Here is a 21,941-nt window from a genome sequence, read left to right as displayed (position 1 = left end):
TATGATAGCTACAAATGAGTCACAGAATTCACTTTCAGAAAGAAAACTGCATAGTGCATTCTATTTAGTCTATCAACCAAGCAACCAACCAAGCATTTACTGGATATTTTCCAATGTGTCTAACTGCTTTCATAGTTAATTTCAGTGATAAAGGAGATATCTAAAACATAGTGCCTGACCTCAAGGTGCTTGTAATCTAATTGGAGCAATGAAACTAAATCACAGAAAACATTTAGAAGAAAACAAGATGGTTATAATTAGTTGTTAACTAATATATAGTACAGACCAAATTAAGGAGGAATTCAGACAAGCCAGAGATCACTTGAGATAGAACTGAAGCTGGTTTTTGATAGGTAGACTGGAGATGGTGGCAGTGGTGGTGGTGATGGTAGTAATAGCAGTGGTGGTGGTAGTAGTAGTAGTAAGAGCAGTAGCAGTAGTTGTAAGTAGTAGTAGTAATAGTAGCAGCGGTAGTAACTAGCATTAATGCAGTATTTAAGTTTTCAGAGAGCTTTACAAATATTTTCTCATTTTATCCATCCCTGTGGCTCCTCTGTTTAGCTGGTTCTTTCCAGAACCCCTATTTTAAGGACTCCCAGGCTACCTGTATCTTCATTCCTTTCCAGGTTGCACTCTTGATTCTACTACTGAACGTTATGTACAATGTCCCCATTGTGGGGATACCTTCATCTCCACCCCCTTTCCAGATTCCTTTTATGTATCTTCTCCCATTAGAATGTAAGTTCCTTGAGGGCAGGGATTGCCATTCTTTCTGCTTGTATTTGTATTCCCTGGTGCTTAGCACAGTGCCTGGTACATAGTGAACCCTTAAACAGATGCTTGTTGACTTGATTCAATTTATCCTCACAACCCTCTGAGGGAGATATTATTATCCTTATTTTGCAGAAATTGAGGCTGACAGAAATTAAGTGACCTGTCCATAGCCCCACAGAATGACTTCTCCATGATCACACAGCTAATATCTGAGGCAAAATTCAAATCCAGCTCTTCCAGACTCCTGCAACTCTATCCAATATGCCAAGTAAAGAACAGGCTTATATTCTGTTCTGCTTAGATCACAGCCAGGGACAAAAATCATGCATTTCTCTTCCTCTGAAGTTTAATTTCTTCAATAGTGGAACAGAGCACAATGCCCCTCCCCACCCCCATTCCTTCAGTCCTGCCAATATCATATTTTAGTCCAGCAAAATCTGCTCTCCAATAAGAACAGGGCTAGCCACTGAGCGTTATAGAATGGATAGGACTATCATATAGTCTCTTACTTCATGCATTATTTCTATTTCTCATCATAAGAGAATTATGTTTGAAAAATTGAGCTAATGGTTAAAAATTACAGAATTTTAAAAAACAGAAACAATCTGTGTACATTGATATCCCCTCCCCCTTTGCTTCAGCATGCAGTGTCATTACACACATGAGAATATCACATAGTTTGGGGATGTGATTACTGCAGCAGCTGCTCCTTTTATGAATACAAAAAGGCAGCTCTGATGCTTCACCATTTCTGCTCTAATTGTTATGGCCTTATTTGAACTCTGGGTGCCTTGACTTTCCCGTAGCCTGGCACAGTGAGAGGACTGTAGAAATTGTTTTTAGATCCCCCTGGAGTAGCTTGGTGTCTTTTTAAACTTTGCATATCATCCACGATAGGCATATATGTTTCAATGATTGTATTGCTAATATTTCTGCTAATATTTTATCTCTATGTACTCTGCAGTTCAGTGCATTTTTGTCCTCCCTTGGTTGATGAAAGGAACCAATTAATAAATGATGGCAGAAGGAAGAATGATGTACCTGTAAGCATTTAGCATATCTTTCCTTTTACTTTTATTTCCTTTACTACTCATACAGGATTTTTTGATTACTTATTAAGATAATCTTAACTAATAAGCAGGGCCCTTGCTATGGCTAACTACTATCTTCATGAATTCAGAACATAGTATAAATGGGTAACAGGGACTTACCTTGGTTGCTGCCTATAAAAATCCCAAACAATAATTCAACTATTTTTTTAAAGCACCTACTATGTTTAAAATATTTTGCAAGGCCTGTGGGATAAAAAGACTATCTACTTTACCAGTCATTGCTTTCCAGAAACTTATATTGTAATCTATTTTCTCTTTTCTTTTTTATCATGCCACATGACCCCATTGCCAGCACTATATTTTCTCCTCACCTCTGCCTCTTAGGATGTCTAGCTTTCTTTAAAATTTAACTAAATAGCATTGTCTGTATGAAGCCTTTCCTGACCACCCCCACCTCATCCAAGATGCTAATGACCTCTCCCCTAATTACCTTGTATTTATTTTGTATTTATTCAAATATGTACAGCCCTGATATAATTTAGACTCCATGAGGGCAGAAAATACCTCATTTTTGCCAATGTACCTCCAGCATCTATACAATGCCTGGTACACAGTGGATAATTGATTGACTGATGATCTGGGAGGGAATACAACATGTACATATATAAGTAAATACAAACACATACAAAGGAATACAAAGTCAATTCCAAATAAGGGAGAGACTTAACACTTTGATAGGTGGAGTTGCTGATCTGGAAAGGCCTTCTAAAGGAGACACCTGGGTTGTGGTTTCTATAAAGGAAGATACAGATTTTGCAAGGGGAAGGTGGTAAGGGATGCAACACAAGATATAATCATGACCTAAGTACTTCTTCCCTTCAGATGGGAAAATAAGGCTGTGAATGTGCAGGACCATTTGCAGATTTTGTATTGATTGGGTCCTAGAAATAGTAGTGAGGCCTATCAAACTATAGGAGGTTGGGACCATTGTCTCTTTTCAGGCAAGCCAGAAACGGTTTCCATTGGTAATTAAATTTGAAATGCCACATTACCCCTCCTCTCTCCACCACTGTTACTGGCTGGCTGAGTTGTCAAAAAGCATCAGACTAGTCTGAGGTGGTTTTAATTGGCTGTTATTCTAGTGCTACCTGGCCTGATGCTGACTGACAGCTCAGCCAGCCAGTGACTGGGGATACAGCAAGAATGGGGGCTGCTGAATGCTGATTCAGCACAAGAAGGTGATTTGGGGAAACAGTGTGAGGGTGCAAAGCTTGTTCTCTTGTTTGGGAAATGTTGACTCAAAAGCAACCACATCTAACTCCCCAGACTGCTGCATATGGAGAGAAAGAACCTCCCTCACATATAGTACACGCTCAATTAATGGTGTTTTTTTTTTTAATGTAATTGGCTAGTTCAAATCCTAGTTCAGTTACTTGCTACCATATGACCTTGAGCTTTTTGTGAGCCATCCCCTCTTCAAATCTGTTTTCTCATCTGCAAAAAGAGGAAGTTGGACAAGATAACTTATAAGGACCCTTCTAGCTCTAATACTGGATAATCTCTTACTGTCTCATACATAACCTGGGATGGGGGGAAGGGGCATTCCTCTGGGTTCTAGGCTTCTCCAAATGATGAGGCAGTGACCCCTAACTGCTCCAGTGAAATTATTATCTTGGGGTTTCCATATCTAGTTATTCTACATTTATTTTAGCATTCCAGTCACTTTATTTCACAAAAAAAGATACAGACACACAGACACACACACAATTCCCAAAGTGTCCAGATGCAGATGGGAAACACCACAAAGGTCGATAAAAAAGCCCAAGAAAGATGGTTTATTATTGGAAACTGTGACAAAGCCCTGAACAACCCTGTAATCATCAGCACGGTTTTGAACAAGATTGCTCTCTCTCAGGTTGAGTCTCTTTCTTTTGGTTGGATAATTTCACCTGTGGGTTTGTAATGATAGGAGGATAGGAAAACGGGTTCTCTTGCTGGGAACTTATAGCATACTTAATATTGCTGAGGGACAAAAGAACTATTTCTCTTATTCTGACAGTTGTTGGGATGGCTGGTTGCTTTTGGGGGAGGGGGATAGAAGAGGGAATAAAAGACATTCCTCACTCTTTATGAATGCTCTGTTGAACCTGTCAATTACTGAGAAGTTACCACAGTAGACAGACTGCAAATACAAGAGATACATCTGTTCAACCAGAGACAACTAGAATGTTGTCCAGGAGCTGGGTGTCCCAGATAAGTCCTGGAAGGAATGAACACAGCACCTGTCCAGAGCAAAGATCACTTCTCAGTATGATGATGAACAGGGATCATTTGAGGCTCTGTTCTTTGATATAATAATAACATCTCCTTCTATGATAGACATCATGGCACGGTGGACAGAGAGTCAACCTTGAAGCCAGAAAGACCTGACTTTGATACATTCTTACTACACGACCCTGGACAAGTCACTTAATTTCTCAGTGTTCTAGGCAGTTCTATCCTTCTAAGTGGAAGAAAAAGTTACTGACTTGAATTGGTAAAAAGCGTTTCCTTACATGGGGAATTAAAAAAAACTAGTCTCTTTTCCTATCATCTTAAGACGAGAAGTATGTAACTAGATAGAATTTCATCTGAAAAAGATCTTGGGATTTTAGTGGACCATGAGCTTAAGAGAAGTTTAATGGGATATGAAGGCTAAAACAGGTAATATCATCTTAAGTTAAATTAGGTGAGGCATAGTGTCCAGCACTAGGGAAATGATAGTTCAACTGAAATGCTTTATGATTAGATCACTTCTGGAATATTCTGGCAGCATATGGATGTAATATTGTAGAAATGATATTGATAAGAGATAGACAGTGTCCAGAAGAAGGAAGGCAACCAGAATAGTGAAGATTCTTGTTTGTTCCCTGTGAGGATTGGTTGAAGGAATTGTTTAGCCTAGAGAAGATTGGGAGAGACATAATAGTTCTCTTTTAAGTATTTGAAAGGCTATTAAGTGGAAAAAGGATTGGATCTACTAAGATGAAGGAACAATGGATAGATGTTGTAGAGAGACCAGTTTGGACAAGATTTAAGAGCAAATATCCTAATAATTAGAGCTATCCAAAAGTGGAATGGCCTAGCATAGGAGATAGTGGGTTTCTTACTCAAAGATTAATAATGAATTTCAGAATATGTCTGAAGCAAATGACTACCATAACATTTTATCCAAGAAAGTATTTCTTTCATGTTATAAATCACACTCATGTTATAGTTGACCCAGGTCATTGAATTTATCATGTGCTAATATGTGCTTGTAGAAAGTTGCCTTAGGAACGAATATTCCTGCAACTTCTATGTTCATCTGGTCACTCCCCCTCACCAAAACATGCCCTCAAGGACTATATTCAGTGCAGTTTCAAATAAATTTGGGGATGCCCCCTAGTGACTGTTAGACTCTTAATAAATCTCATGTGGCCTAGATGCCTTTGCTAGAGGGTGAGAAGAAAGTAGAATTTTTGAAACATCCTCCATAAATCAAATCCTGCTCTCTCATATTCACATCTCCAATTATATGAGCAACTGTCAAAGAAAGCTAGCAAAACTTCTGTGTGTGAAAAATTAGTTTGAAAATGTTTATCTTCTCATCTTAAACATTAACCAAGAGAAATGTTCTTTAGTATTAGTCAGTCTGTATTAATATTTCTGCCATTCAAAAAATATGAAACTTAGGGACGGGTGACAAAAACAACTAAATGTATAAAGAAAGAGGGAGAAGTGCACCCTCAGCCCCCCTCCCCTACCCCCAAGTCTTTTAATATGGTCATTCAACGAAGTGAATCAACAAATAAGAAAGAAAAAAGCCATTGTTCTCTGTTGCCCTTCAAGCCCTTCTCCCATCTTTCACAATATTTTCTTTTCTTCTTTTACTAGATTTTTATAAAAACTGTAGTAAGTGTATGCAAGGTTCTAGCTTTACTGATTTCACTCTGAACCATCTCAGGTAGTTCTTTCCAAATTTCCTTATTGGCCTCACTTCAATCCTCTCTGTAAAGTAGCACTATCAAACTCAAATGGAAATGAGGGCCACTAAAGGATTACATAAGGATCCCTATGGGACACATACTGACTTTGAAAAACACATATTAACATCATCTATGTTTTATCATATTTTTATTTATTTTATCAAATATTTCCCAATTATATTTTAATCTGATTCCTGCTGTACTCAGGAGTGTTATGGGCCTCATGCAATCCATGGGTCACTTGATCTACTCATCTGCTGAGGAGTACCTTACTATTGCCTTTTAGTTGTTGGGTATATATGAATAAGGGAAAGAGCATTGGATTTGAAATCAAAGGAAATGAATTTGAATCCAAACTGTGCTACTAGTCCCTTCATCTCTTTGGGCCTCAGTTTTGTCATCTGCAAAATGTGAGGGTTGGACCACTTGATCTCTGATACTCTTTACATGTATTATCCTGTAACCCACCATGTTGAATAGATAAATGCTTACAACTCGTAACATATCTCCTTGATGACTGGACAACAGACTACAAAGGTAAAGTACTTCCCCCTTGCCATTCTTGGCTAAAGGGCTGGGACTCTAGGCCTGATTCTTCGTGTGTGTGTGTGTGTGTGTGTGTTTGTGTGTGTGATCTTGGTAATTTAATTTCCTTTTACCTTAAAAGTGGTAATTTCAAAATCCCCTTGTTCCTTGAGACATCTGTAAGCAGACACACCCAATTAAAGGTAGTCTTGTAAATAGATCCTGGCAAACACATTTGAGGTAAGTTATGTGTAGATGAATTGACAAACTTCAAAAACCAGTCTTACCAGCTCACTTAGTTAGAGTCCTTACTGTACTGTAGTTTCTACTCAGAATTACAGAGGGAACAAAAAAAAAGGGGGGGGGAAGGACCCATCTGGGCCCAGTTTTCTTGAAATCCCCCTATCAGTTTGGATCAACACTTTCTCTGTAACTTATCATCATAGAGCATTTCTTGGGGCATTGAGTGGTTAGGTGACTTGCCTAGGGTCACTCAGCTAGTATGTATCATAGGTGGGACTTGAACTTAGCTTTCCCTGCCTCCAAGTCAAGCTCTCTCTCCATTATGCGATGCTGCTTCTCTTACATTATCTAATAATGGGAAAATAGCCTAATCTGTCAGTTTTCTAGTCTCACCTAAAATGGTTTATTTAGGTCATTATATAGCCAAACTAATGGATTGTGTATTAAGCAACTGGCCATTTAAACTCTGGGATACTTGGAGAGGACAACACTTCCTGACTAATATTTCTTTTAATATCTATTTTATTATGCTAATATCCCCCTCCCCTGAAACAATGAAGTATTCATTACTGCCTATTTCCTATGGCATCAAATCTAAATTCTTCTCTGTCTCACTTTTGAGACATTCTATAATCAAACTCTTCCTTATTTCTCCACCACTCTCTAACATAATCTTGACATTCTAGTCTTACCCTATCTCTGCTGTCCCAGGAACTTTCTATAGCTATCTTCTCCGTCCAAGAGTGGTAGGAAGTAGCTCATAACTACCCTGAGGAATGGGGAAGGGGCAGGGTCAAATAAGAAATAACTAATTTTCTCTAATAATAATAGTCGATAATAATAGCATTTACATATTGCTTTAAGATTTTCACTTTACCTATGTTATCACGTTTGAGCTTTACAATAACCCTGCAAAAGAAAGTGCTATGCTTATCCCTATTTTACAGTTGAGGAGAGTAAGATAAACAGAGGTTAATTAACTTGGCCAGGGTTGCACAGCTAGTAAGTGCCTGAGGCCAGATTTGAACTCAGGAAGGACAGTCTTCCCGACTCCATGCCCAGGACTCTATCCACTGCATCACCTAACTGCCCCTTCTCTCCTTATTTGGACAGTACTTGTACTGGCTCCTATCACACTGCTTAGCACTAATTATATTCTGCCTCATTGTTAACTGAGGTTTGACATACATTAGCTCCAACTAGATTGTGAGTTGATAGGATCAGAGATGGAGAGATGAAGATATCTTAGAGATTGCCTAGTTCCCCATCCCCTCCTTTCTCTAGGTCCTGCTTTCTAGGTCCCTCCTTTCTAGATTTCTTATACTTCTGCATTCTATCTAGTCCCTCTACTGGTTCCACTCTGGACACATAACACATTTTTTATAAATATCAATTGATTAATTGCTAGGATAACTATTTTTGGAAATCAGGCCATTCTAAACTTTCCCATTCCCATAGAAAGGTCATGCTTGGTCCATAATGCCCCAAGTTTTAGAAAGAAAATTAAATAAAACCTCAAGCTAATATAAATGCCAAGAAAATCTGTTTGTGGAGCTTATACCAAGAGACTGTTTATCATCTAATTACCTACCCCTCAACTGCATCAATAAGAGCTGGTTTTATAATCTCTCACATCATTGCTGTTGCTGAAGATTTGGAATGGTCTAACAATGGGGAAGAGAGGCAGGCAACTTTTTCCTTGGGAGTAGGAAGAGGAAGGGATTGTTTCTGGTTATGAATGAGCCAAAGGAAAGGGAAGGGAGAGATAGATGACCCTTCAGAGCTCTGTTTTTATCTACCCCAGGGGTGGGGAACCTGTGGCCTCAAGTCTATATGTGGCTCTCTAGGTCCTCAAGTGCAGCCCTTTGACTAAACATGCAGCCCTTTAGGTCCTCGAGTGCAGCCCTTTGACTAATGCACTCGAGGACCTAGAAGGCCACATGTGGCCTCGAGGCCACAGGTTTCCCACCCCTGTTCCAGCCTATACTGTGTTAAGTTGGCAGCATACCAAGATTCCCAAAGAGCAGACCAGTTCAAACTAATACCAGCACATACTAACTTGATTGAAGGCATTGTGAGATACACATTACATAATAGCAAGTAAACCCCAAATGATCATTTATGCTTTGGGGGTCCCAGACTGAAAGAAGCTAAATGGTGTAGCTCCTGCTTGGACAGATCTACGCATGGCACATCTACAATAGTTCTTTGAATGAGTGATTAAATGAATAAATGAAGCATTTATTACATTAAGTACGTACTGTTTCTAAAGCACTGCCCTGAGTGCTGGAGATACAAATAGAAAAGGAAGATTGTTCCTTGTTCTCAAGGTGCTTGCTTATATTCTAATAGAAGGGACAATATATACAGAAGATTTCAGCTGCAAGTCAGATGGAAAGGCCCCACGGTCCTTTGGGTGCAGTAGCAAAACAGGTACTTTAATAAAATAAATAATAAAATAAAAGCCTTTTCTTTAATGTCATTTCCAGTGATAAAAACCATATAAGTTTCTGATGTTGAGCCATTTGATAATGCCTAGGACCTGGTGGATAGAACTTCCTTTGGACCTTGAGTGAAACCTGCATCTAGAGTTGGACCTTTGATTGGGGAATAAAAAGGTACAAAGACAGTGACTACAGGTGGTGAATTCCTATGTTTACACCTTTGTATAGGGATGGTGGCAGTGACCTATAGTGAGCTACTCTGAACATTCATCATTTGGATGCTATTCTTCAATGTCTGCAAGCCTCACTGCTCACATAATTACAATGCCAGCACCTCCACCCTATAGCCACAGAAGTCTGGCATTTGCTACACTAACTAGAATAGGAATTGGCAATGCTTGAGTATAAGCCAGGCTTTTTAGATTTTTGTGATTCTGCCATTTATTATTTTCTTCTTCACTTTAACTCTTGGAGTAACAAGAGATCAGTAGAGACGGATGAAAATATTTTCCACTTTTGAATTTGCTGTCAGAACTGAGCACTCAGGAGGTTCTCATCTGGTGTCACTAGCAGGATGAAAATTCCTAAAGCCCTCTTAAAATATAATCACCTGGCCCCAAAGGGAACCAAGAATATCTGGCCCATTATTTTGCCTTCTACCCTTCATGACTTATGCTATAAAAAGAGCCTGTAAACACAGCGACTGATCAAAATAACATTTGAGTTTCATCCATGATTAGCTGGATCCCAATGGGTTTTTTTGGTTGATCTACCAATAAACCAGCTCAGAAACAAAAATGATGAAACAGATAGCCTTCCTAATCTCCATCTATAGGGTCATTAAAGACTTCCAAATCATCCAATCAACATTTGTGGAGTACATAGGACATTCAAGGGATCAGAGACAGCATGGTGTAGTACACACTGGACACTGACCTTGGAGTCAGGAAGATGTGAGTTCAAATACTGACTCAGACATTTAATAGCTGTGTGACCCTGGGCAGGTCATTTATCTTCATTGAGCCTTAGTTTCCTAATCTATAAAATGAGGATAAAAACAGCATCTACCAGACAAGGTTGTCATGAGGGTCAAATGAGAAATATAGGTAAAGCCATTTACAAACTATAAAGCACTACAGAAATATTATTATTATTGTTATTAATTATTATTAAACAAGGTACATCTAAAGATTCTATTAAATTTTAAGCTGCTGGAAGGCAGGGACTAATTTTTTTAACTGCATAGCTCAGTGAGAGTTTAATAAATGTTTGCTGACTTGAGTAATAATATCATCCTCACTGAGCTTACAGTTTATGAAGAGTATTGAGAAATGTGTACTTCCTCCTTTTAGAATGTTTGATTCCTTCAAAGCACAGCTCAGGTTCCATCTCTTAAATGAGTCTATTCCTGACACCTCTTCTCTTTTTACTGTCCTTCCTTTGAATTTTTTTTATTACTTTGTACATACAGAGTATCCCAAAAGTCTTCGTCCAGTTTTAAACTATTAAACACTCAAATTGCACCAAGACTTTTGGGACTTCCTGCATTTTATATCTAATTATTTGTATATGTTTTACCCTCCGAACAAAATGTAAACTCTTTGAGGGCAGGGACATCATCATCATCATTACCACCACCACCACCATCATCTTTATTACTTTGGTCTTTATAGCCCCAGTAACTACCATACAGTAATTGCATAGAATACAGATGAAATAAAAAAGTGGATCTGAGTGTGTGTGACATGTCCTACACATTCTGTGTATGGATGCAAATATCTAATCCTTCATAATTCAACTCCATCTTCCATCCTGAGAAAAGTATTCCTAGGGGTGCTTCTGAAAATGTGACTGATGATTAAGAATGTGGACGTGATTTACTTCTTTTATCTGTGGGCTCCCTGAAAGTAGGACTTCACATAGTTTGCCTTTATTGATGAAGCTGTCTACTTACAGCTATTTCTTGTTCTGCTGAATCTGTAAGAGTTCTGCTCAACTCCTTTGGCTTCCTCCTAAATCCTTCATAGGAATAACTTTAGAGCTGGAGTAAAGTGTTCTTTAGAAATAGAAGGACTTGCAGGAAATAATGATCAGAACCAAAAGAACATTGTATACAGTAACAGCAATACTATTTTAAGAAAAACATTGATTGACTAAGTCACTTTGACATTAAAAATACCCAAATTAACTACAAAGGACCTAGCAAGGAAGATACTGTCTATATCCAGAGAAAGAGCTAATAAATAGAAGTATATATGGAATGATTTTCTATCTATCTATCTATCTATCTATCTATCTATCTATCTATCTATCTATCTATCTATCTATCATCTATCTATCTATCTATCTATCTATCTATCTATCTATCTATCTGTTGTGTATATATGTATATGCATACATACACATATACATGTATACATATACATACACACATATAAAAATTTGTGTCTAATGGTAGCGATTTCTGGGGTGGGAAGGAAGAAAAAAGAAAAAAGAGGAAGTTACATGATAACTTTATTATATATTTAAAGATGAATAACAAGTTGTATATAAGAGATTTGCAGTATCAGGTGTAATCACTTCTTTTTTTTTCTATTCATGTTATGGAAATGCCTTTTTTATTTCCTAAGTTCAGAATAAAATAAATAAAATAAGAGAAAAGAACTGGGGGGAAGCTAGGTGGCCAGTGAATAGAGCACTGGCCCTAGAGTCAGGAGGTCTTGAGTTCAAATCTGGCCTTCAGACACTTAACACAAAAACTAGCCATGGGACCTTGGGCAAGTCACTTAACCCCAATTGCCTTCCAAAAAGCAAAGAAAGAAAGAAAGAAAAAGAAATAAACAGAAAAGAAAGAAAAAGGAAGTCGAAGTTCTTTTCTTTTCACTGAGCAAGTGAAACCCCATCAGCTACGGAGTACATTTCCTAGCTCAACAGGAAGGCAGAACTAGGCTTTAGCCCTCTCTGAGACCAAGTAGCAATGAAGAATTGATGACAACTCTTTGGTGAGAATCTCTGCTCTGGGTACTAAAGGAAAGGAGTGTAATATGAGTTTTGAAAATTCATTGCCCTTGTTCTAAATATTCCTCACTCTTGGCTAGGCATTCTCAGTGGCTGAATTATCAATATGCTGACCATGATGCCAGTGGGGCTCTAGAAGGTAACAAAGGAGTGCTTACACATTGATGGTCCTGTGTGTTCCTTATATTAGAGAACTAGATGTTGGCAGGGCCTCTTGGCCCCCTAAGTGTTCTCATGACACGTAAGAAAACTTCTCTAGGCTTATGCCCTCATAGGCCTACTCTTGTAGCCTCCCTCAAGTCCTGGCTGGACCATGAAGTCTCTGATACCCGATTAATAAGAGTGGATGTGATACAACTGAAGTCTAATGGTAAAGATTTATCAAAGAGTGTTAAGACACTTGGGGCAGGGCTATATCCTAAAGTTCTGGGGTTGACATGATTGAAGGACAAAATTCAGAAGATCTCTCTTTGTTCCTTTTCCAGTGACTGACATAAAAGCATGCATCTGGTCCAATTTATCAGTTCTGATACTTGAACATCTTTCTACCATAGAGACACAGTGACTGACTGTTATTCCCTATGCACCACACACTGTTGCCCTGCAACAAATGTTTACTTTTCATGACAAGAACAATATCATTTCATGCTTCACCCAACAGTCTTTCCTCCTGAATCTCCATTTAAGCAGCTGGCCATGGTACTCCTTGTTCACAATTCAATATAAATGTCAAAATACCTCTTCCCCATTATTACTACCACTCTTCCCAAAGAACACTAGGTCTTGACATTTTTTAGAGGACAAATGGTGTACTGGGCATAATACCAAATGCAAAATTCACAAGGTCTCTGCCCAGCAGATAATTTTTAAACCCCACCATTACAGAGACATCTAAATGCATAATTATAGAAGATATAGATAGCCTTACATTCAAAGAAACTTATGCAAATGAATAGGAGAATAATTTTTCTATGAAGACCATTTTCTCTTTCTTTTATATAACAAGGACAACTCAAAATACATTTCCTTCTCTTTGCCAGTTGTCAGTGCTTTCTCTTCAAATTACCTTTTAATTTATGATCAAAATAACCTTATATTTATTCTGTATATATTTTGTATTTTACATATTTATCTGTGTGTAAGTTTTTTTTCCCCCTCTTCAGTATAACCTAAGTTTCTTGAGGGCAGGGAATATTTCATTTTAATTTTTGTATTCATCTAGGATAGTGTCTGGCACATAGCATTTACTCTATAAATGCTTGTTGGGTTGTTGAATCAAATACCAAAAAGTTTTCTTTTTTTATCATCCTTGATTTCTCATTCCCTCACGCCCCCCCTCACCCATCTAGTCAGTTGCCAGTTCTGTTGCTTCTACCTTAGAAACATCTGTCATGTATTCCTTTCTTTCTTCTGGCACAGGCACTACCCTGGTGCGGGCCCTCATCAACTCAGTCCTGGACGACTGAAATTGCCTACTGATTGGTCTCCCTACCTCAAGTCTCTAACCCTTCCAATACATCCTCCATTCAGCTGTGAAACTGATCTTCTCAAAGGTCAATGAAACTTCCCTATTCACTGAATTCCAGTGATTTTCTCTTACCTCCAGGATCAAATGTGAAATCTTCCATTTGGCTGTGAAAGTCCTTTCTAACCTTCCCACTTCTACTTTTCCAGTCTCCTTATGTATGACTGGAAGAGTTAGGCTGACCAGATAGTAAGGTAATATAATAGATGGAGAGCCCCACTCACCAGATCTGCTGAGTCAGACTAAAATGTAATTAGGATTTACTTGACAAAATGAATGAAAATTGAACAGAATACAGATATTAGTATGTGTTTTTCCAAATGAACATGCAGCTTAATGGTGCCTCCCCCTTTCTATTTGAGTTTGACACCACTGGTCTAGACTCCCATTGCCAAATGGCTATACACATAGATGCATATATACATGTGTATGTATCTGCATACAAATATGCACGTGCATATACACAAATAATTTCTTGAATCATAAGTCATCAAGTGGATTGAGTGCTAGACTTGGAGTTTGGAAAAACTGAGTCAGGAACCTGCCTCATAAACCCTAGCTCTATCAGCCAGGGTAAGTCAAAGTCTCTTTTAATTTCATTTTCCTCATCTGTAAAATGAGAATATTAGCAGTACTTAACCTCAGAGGATGTTGTAAGGATCAAATGAGATAATATATGTAAAAGCAATTGGCAAATATTAAAGTGTTACATAAAAGTTAGCAATTAAGTATAATATACAGGGTATCCCAGAAATCTGAGTGTGGTTTTAAGCTATAAAAGTTTGAATAGTTCTAATAGCTTAAAACAGTACTCAGACTTTCAGAATACCTTGTATGTCGATATGATACACATGGATAATTCTTATACTGATAACCCAAATTTTTACACTAACTACCCTGGAGGAAAAGTAGCCCAAATACCATTATTCCCATACACACAAAGATGTAAAATTACATGACCTCCCACAATAAAGATCAATAGAGAAAATTGAATTAGGCCTCAAAGCCAACACGATGAAACATGATCAAATGAAAGGAATCTTGCTGCTAGACAGACTGAAACCTTTATAGGGAATAAGTGTTGATGTCTCTGTGTATTTATGTTGACTTTCTCTGTAACATTATCCCAAATGACTGATAAGGCTGTAACGATTTTTCTTTTTGGCTTGCATTTGCAGAATTTCCCTTGCTCACTGTTCTAGCTGAAAAGCAAACCATCCAAGCAGTTCACAAAGTAGGCTATGGTATTTTAGTTGCTCACTGACCAGTTCATCCATAAAAGTTTAATTTCTAAAAATATTCAGTACAATATTTTTCATGAATGAGATATACTCTGATCCATTGGTGTATTTACCTGAGTAAACAGAAAGAGTATCTATACATAAGGAGTCTAATTAGCCATCATCTCTTCATTCTTATTAAATAAAGGCACCAAAGGCTAGCAGGTAGCTTTTAGGAGAATGCCTCTAAACTCTCCTTTACAAAGGCAGAAATATTTCTGAATGTGGTTTGGAATGCTTACCTACTTCCTTTCCTTCATTTAGCCTCTTAACATATATCCTCACTGTAGGCCATATAGAGAAATACACCATTGCATACTTCATATAACATTAGGCATGTTTTTTTTTTGCAGGGGGGAAGGCAGGGCAATTGGGGTTAAATGACTTGCCCAAGGTCACACAGCTAGTAAGTGTTAAGTATCTGAGGTCAGATTTGAACTCAGGTCCTCCTGACTCCAGGGCTGATGCTTTATTCATTGCACCACCTAGCCACCCCAAGTAGCCATATTTTTTGCTGCCAGAAACACTGTGGCATATCAGAAAACACAAACTCTGGACCTAGAGTTATGAATACCTGGTTTCTGTCCCTTGACCTTTCTCAGTTTCCTCATCTGTGAAATGGGGATAATGATAGTATCCATAGCACCTGCTCGCAAGGTCAAATATTTCCTTATATATATTATTTCATTTGTAAATCTCAAATGGAAGACACTTTTCAAACTTTAAAGTGTTACATGTCATTATTAAGTACACTTGTTAGCAGTAGTATATTCAGAAAACATGAAAATTATCACTATCTCTCAAGTACAAGATCACATCAGAAGGTATCTTCCTGCCCAAAGAACATGAGATCATTAACATGCTAATGGAAAAAGCCACAAGTTGGGCAATTGCTGGCCTTAGTTGAGTGGCTCTTGATTCTATTGCTCAGGAGTGATTTATAGGAGGAAATATGAGCTTGTCTTGGGAACCCCCTACATGGTGTGGGAGTGTTTGGAGCAAAAGTAAATAATATTAGATCAACAGTACTGCAATCTCTACCTTGGGGTTGCTGTATTAATAGAATAAAATAACCTGCCAAGTCTCCCAATAATAATATGGCAACATACAAGGAAAACTAGCTATTTCAGCTATGTTGCTATTGTTCAGTTGTTTTCTGTCCTGTTCGACTTTCTGTGACCCCATTTGAGGTTTTGTTTGGCAAAGATCCTGGAGTGGTTTGCCATTTCCTTCTCCAGGTCATTTTTCAGATGAGGAAACTGAGGAAGCAGGGTTAAGTGACTTACCCAGGGTTACAAAACTAGTAAGACTCTGAACCCGGATTTGAAGTCAGGTCTTCAGGTCTCCAGGCTTGGCGCTATGTCTATTGTCACCACCCTGCCTGAATATTAGAACTTACACAGGTCTAAAGTGTGATTTTCTTCATAGATGGTGTCTACCTTGGGAATGCTTAACTCAAACCTTGTCAATCAAAACTTCCCTAATTCCCCTTGCTAAAAGCTTTAACTACTCAGAACATTTCACTTGTATATTTCACATGCATTTATCATACTGTATTTTGCATAATTTTTATTTGGGTCCCTCTTATTTCCTTTAATAACAATAATAGCTAATATTTATATATTGTTTACTATGTTCCAGGCACTGTGCTGAGTACCTTACAAATATTATTTCATTTGATCCCCACAACAACCCTGGGAGATAGGTGCTATTATTATGCCCATTTTACAAAAAGAGGAAACTAAAGCAAATGGCGTTTAAGTGACTTGCCCAGGGTCACTTAGTCAGTGTCTAAGGCTGGATTTGAACTCAGGTCTTCCTGACTCTAGGCCCAGTGCTTCATCTACTGTACCACTGCAGTGACAAAACTGAATAAAATGGATTTTAGTTAGAAATGAGGCATGTCTAAATTGTATATATGGTGTTCTTATTATTTTTGGGGTTTTTGGTTTTTTTTGCTTTTTGGAGGGGTGGAGGTAGTGCAGTTGGGGTTAAGTGACTTTCCCAAGGTCACATGGCTAGTAAGCGTTAAGTGTCTGAGGCTGCATTTGAACTCAGGTCCTCCTGTCTCCAGGGCCAATGCTCTATTCACTGTGCCACCTAGCCAAACCACAGTAGTATTCTTATTATTATGAAGCTTTTTTGGGTGACAGGTAACTTAGTCCAAAAATATTTCCAAAAAAGTTTTAGAATGGTTGTAGCCACATACTCACCAAAGTCTCAAAACAACACCCTTAAAAGTCACTAAAAAAAATAAATAAAAATCAAACAAAAAAGCATACAATAGGGAAAGGGAACGGGTATTTATTAAAAAGCCTACTACATGCCTAGAACTGTGATTACCTCTAAATATTATCTCATTTTGTCCTCACAACAATCCTGTGAGGTGGTTAATGTTATTTTCCCTTTTTACTGTTGAGCAAGACTGAGGGTAAATGAGTTAATTGCCCAGGGGTCACATAGCTAGGATGTGTCTGAGGTTGCCTTTGAACTCAGGTCCTCCCGACTCTAGGTCTAGTGTTCTCTCCCTCTGCTTCTATATCACCTGGTCATAGATCTAGAACTGGAAGAACCCTGAGAAGTTACCTTACTCAATATTATAGATGGGAAATTGGAGGTTAAGTGATTGACTGAGTCAGAAAAGTGGTAAAATTGAAATTCAATACCAGGACCCAACTCCAGATCTAACATGCTTTCTGCTGTCCCGTGTTGCCTCTTTAATTAAAGAGATCTTGTTACTTTGTGGCCAAATCTCTTGTTTACTCTAATTTGTATATCATTCCCTCAGAGCTGCATATACAAAGTATTTGACAAGTATTAATTCATTAATGTTCCTCTGGTGGTCAGAGAGGCTTTTATTAAGCTGTGATTGATGAAGAAATAATACAGATGAAGCAGCAAGATATTTTCAAAGACATTCAAAGACTGCAAAAGAGTTTGGGATCAAAATTAAAAGTACAGCCTGCCTAGTCCTGTCCTTGGAACTCATTCTCCTTATATCAATCAGCTTCCCACCTAGGCATTTTTAGATGGTTACTTTTATTTGGAAAAGATGTTGCTTTTTCAGATGTAGAAAATATAGCAGGGAAAAATGGAATGAATTCCTTTGTCCAAGGAGGGGAAAAGTTGGGAGGTTTAAATTTAAGGATAAATTTACCAAGATTGGAATTTGGATCAATTTGGCATGGCTCCAGGATGATATAGAAAAAGAAAACCAGGGGTCACATAGGCAAACAGTGTTAAGTCACAGGTTCAAAATGTAGGGAGGACTAAAGGACTAACGATTAAAAACTAGAAAATGTTTCAAGGTTTCTGATCTTGAAAGAAGTTGTAGATTAGCTGAAGGATGGGACACGAGGGAAGGGAAGCTTCCAAATACCCAAGGACCCCCCAAAAGTGCCTTGCTCCACCTGAAATGTCTTAAAATTTACAAGAGGCAAATATCACCTCTCATTTATCTCCCAGTGTCAGTGACTAGATGTGCTGTCAATCAGCTGGTAAATTGATTGATAATACAGCCAACCAGTGACACAGAATACAAGAATGCAGGATGTTTCTCTCTTCCTCCCCTCCACTCTGTTGATGCAAGGCAACCAGAAGGTGCTGTCCAGAAGACTAAAAAGATTAAGTAGCTTCTATTACCCGGAAGATGCTGGAGCAACACCACACACTACTTAATCCTTGGGTGACTACTTGGTTCCTCCATTGCCATCTTCAAAATAAAAAAGAAATCACATTCTCTTTGTGCTTTATTTCTTCCCTTGTAAAGTGAGGGAGTTTAACCAGACGATTAAGGGCAGGGACTGTTATATTTTTGCTTTTGTATTTTTAGTGCTCAGCACAGTGCCTTATGCACACAGTAGTCACTTAATAAATGCTCATTAAATGGAAGTAAATCTGGATGGTGGAATATGGCATATGAGAGAATGATCATTTTGAAGAAGGAAAGGTCAGAGAAAGAGGGGTATAATCCTTAAAACAGAGACATTTGGATTAGAGTCTTTCCTTTGTACCAATTTGTGATTTCAACAGTGAAGGAACTCCAGATGTGGAAATACCTTCTTCACACAGATGGCAATTACTCTGCCATTTAGAATCTAAGAGTTGCTTGGATCATTGAGAGGCTGCAACTTGCCCATGGTCCTACAGCCAGTATGTGATAAAGGTAGGATTTGAACCCAAGTCTTCTTGATTCCAGAGCCAGTGCTTTGCCTAGTAGGCCATGCTACCTTTCATTTTTATGTCCTGAAAAGAGAAGGATTTGAATTTTAGCTTTAAAGGAAGCAAGTTCTAGCTTGAGTGGCAGCCCACAGATCCTATCCATGTCTGTTTTTCTTAGTTTGGTATGTTATTTTCTCCCACTGGAGAGTTCATATAACCCCCTTTGAAACCACATGAGCATGGTTTATACAGGGGCCAGAAGTGAGAATCCAGAATATAGTGAGCATCTCTGAACTTAACTTAATTCTCAGAAACATGAAAGGATGTACTTAGGGTTAGATTGATAAAAAAAAAAAGATACAGAAAGTGAGGAGGAATAAAAAATAGCATTTAAGGTAAGAAACCATGAATGAAGTAATAAATGAATTCCAAATAGCTTTATATTATACCCTAAAGAAAAGAAGCAACTCTTTTTGGAATGCAATTTGTATAATTCATTTCCCTTTATCCAAGTAATCCTAGAACTTTGGGATTCAAGGTCATTGTGGTCTACTTCGATTAACCAGCATGATTTTATTTAGTATATTCTATGTGCAAGACACTGTGCAAAAGGCTGAAATACAAAGAAAGGAATGATTTTTATTCAAAATGAGCTTAGGATTTAAATAGAAGGGAGGAAGAGTTAAAGAACATTAAACACTAGGCAATGGAATGCATAGTCTTAAGGTAAAGGGATAGGCATTGAGTGGCACTTGCTAAGAAGCTAATGCAGGGACAGGGGATAATTCAACCCATCCAAAGTTTACCAACTGCCTGTTACATACTTAGTGCCTTGCTAGGCCCTGGTCACTTCTTGGTAAAATAGGGCAACAGGCTATAGAGTCCATGTGAATGAAAATTGAAATTCCTTCTCTCTGATCAGCAAGGGAAAAATAAAAAAGTCAAAAGTAGATTTGCAAAGGTCAATGAAACATGAGAAGCACGTGAGGAAGACTGGCAGAAACTATCACATTAAAGCATTCAGCTTCTGTATCTCCAAGACCTGGGTAGATAGTGAGGGTGTTCCATGTGGGATAAATGGGGCAAAGTTCTTTCACCAGCCGTCTGGGGCTTGCTCAGGTGGAGACCTCCATTCTCACATCCAAGTTGGGATGCTACTGCTAAACCACAGATCATGTCTATAAGCCCCTTTCAGGATTGCTGCAAAGACTGTTTTTAAAATGAAAATTCACACACACATATGTATATGTACACACATATATCTATACATATATGTGTATATAATTTCATTTTTTTAAATATTGAGTTTCAAATTCTCTCCCTCCCTTTCCTCGCCCCTCCTTGAGAAGGGAATCAATTTGAAATAGATTATACATGTGTAGTCATGCAAAACATATTTACATATTAACTATGTTGTGAAAGAAAACAGACAAAAAAAGAATAATAAAGTTTAAAAGGTATGCTTTGCAATTTGGAACTATGACCAAAGGGCTATAAAACTGTGCATGCTCTTTGACCCAGCAATACCACTGGTTTGTATCCCAAAGAGATCACAAAAATGGGGAAAGGACCTACATGTACAAAAATATTTAGAGTAGTTCTTTTTGTAGTGGCCAAGAATTGGAAATTGAGGGGATGCCCATCAAGTGGGGAATGGCTGAACAAGTTGTGTTATATTAATGTAATGAAATACAATTTGCTATAAGAAATGATGAACAGGCAGATTTCAGAAAAACCTGGAAAGACTTATGTGAACTGATACTGAGTGAAGTGAGCAGAACCAGAACACTGTACATAGTAACAGCAACATTGTATAATGATCAATTATGATAGGCTTAGTTTTTCTCAGAAATACAATGATCCAAGACAATTCCAAAAGACTCATGACAGAAAATGCTATCCATATGCAGAGAACTATAGAGTTTAAATGCTGATTGAAGAATGCTATTTTTACTTATTTTGGTTTTTTTCTTTCTCATGGTTTTTCCCTTTTGTTCTAATTCTTTCATAACATGACTAATGTGGAAATACGTTTAACATGATTGTACATGTATAACCTATATCAGATTGCTTGCTGTCTTAGGGAGGATGAGGGGAAGAGAGGGAGGGAGAAAAATTTGGAACTTAAAAGTTTATAAAAATGAATGTTGAAAGTTTTCTTTACCTGTGACTGGAAAAAATAAAATATTATTAAGTGAGGAAAAAAATAAAATACTGAGTTCCAAATTCTCTCCCTTCCTCCCTTTCCTCTCCATTCCTTGAAAAGGTAAACAATTTGATATAGATTGTACATGTGCAGTCACGCAAAACATATTTACATATTAGCTAAGTTGCAAAAGGAAACACAGACAAAAACCAAAGAATAATAAAATTTAAAAAGTATTCTTCGATCTGCATTCAGATTCCATCAGTTTTTTCTCTGGAGGTATATAACATTTTTCATCATATGTCCTTCAGAATTGGCTGCAAAGACTTCAACATGTTGATTCTAGCCAGACCTGAAACACTGTGCTGGAGTCTTTATGCCATGGCCTGTTCCACACCCCAGCAACCTGACTGAGAGCAGGGAGGAGTGAAAGGTGGTATCAGCTTCAGGGAAAGGCACTAAACCACCTATGTCTAAGTACCAACTCCCTCTCCCATGGTTCTCAGCACCCTATTGTCAGCCTTACTCCTCCCTGACTCCTTCCCTAGCCTCTGGCAGAACACCATCCCTTGCTTATTGCCTCAAAAAGGAGGGACACCCAGGGGAAACTTTTTCCCCCACAAACCCTAAGGAGATTCCAAACAGAAGAACCAGAGATTACATGAGGCAAATGAATCAGCACTTTTCGTCAACACATTAAAAACTGTGTCGCAAGGGAAACCTGGAAGCAGAAGAAAAAAGTCATTCCAACATATAAAGTCAGGCG

At 38.1% G+C, this 21,941-nt stretch overlaps 1 protein-coding gene across 2 annotated transcripts in view; it reads right to left on the bottom strand.

Annotated features, from left to right (window-relative positions):
- Positions 1 to 21,941, bottom strand: part of RORA (RAR related orphan receptor A) — an 892,807-nt gene that overhangs the window by 571,716 nt on the left and 299,150 nt on the right. The window lies entirely within an intron of this gene.

The sequence above is a fragment of the Petaurus breviceps genome, unplaced genomic scaffold, assembly GCF_028583685.1.
Source record: "Petaurus breviceps papuanus isolate PSGF00001 unplaced genomic scaffold, PetGlider_PUasm1.0 37, whole genome shotgun sequence".
NCBI lineage: Eukaryota > Metazoa > Chordata > Mammalia > Diprotodontia > Petauridae > Petaurus > Petaurus breviceps.
Note: the sequence above shows the minus strand (reverse complement) of the source record. Positions and strands in the feature narration are given on the sequence as shown.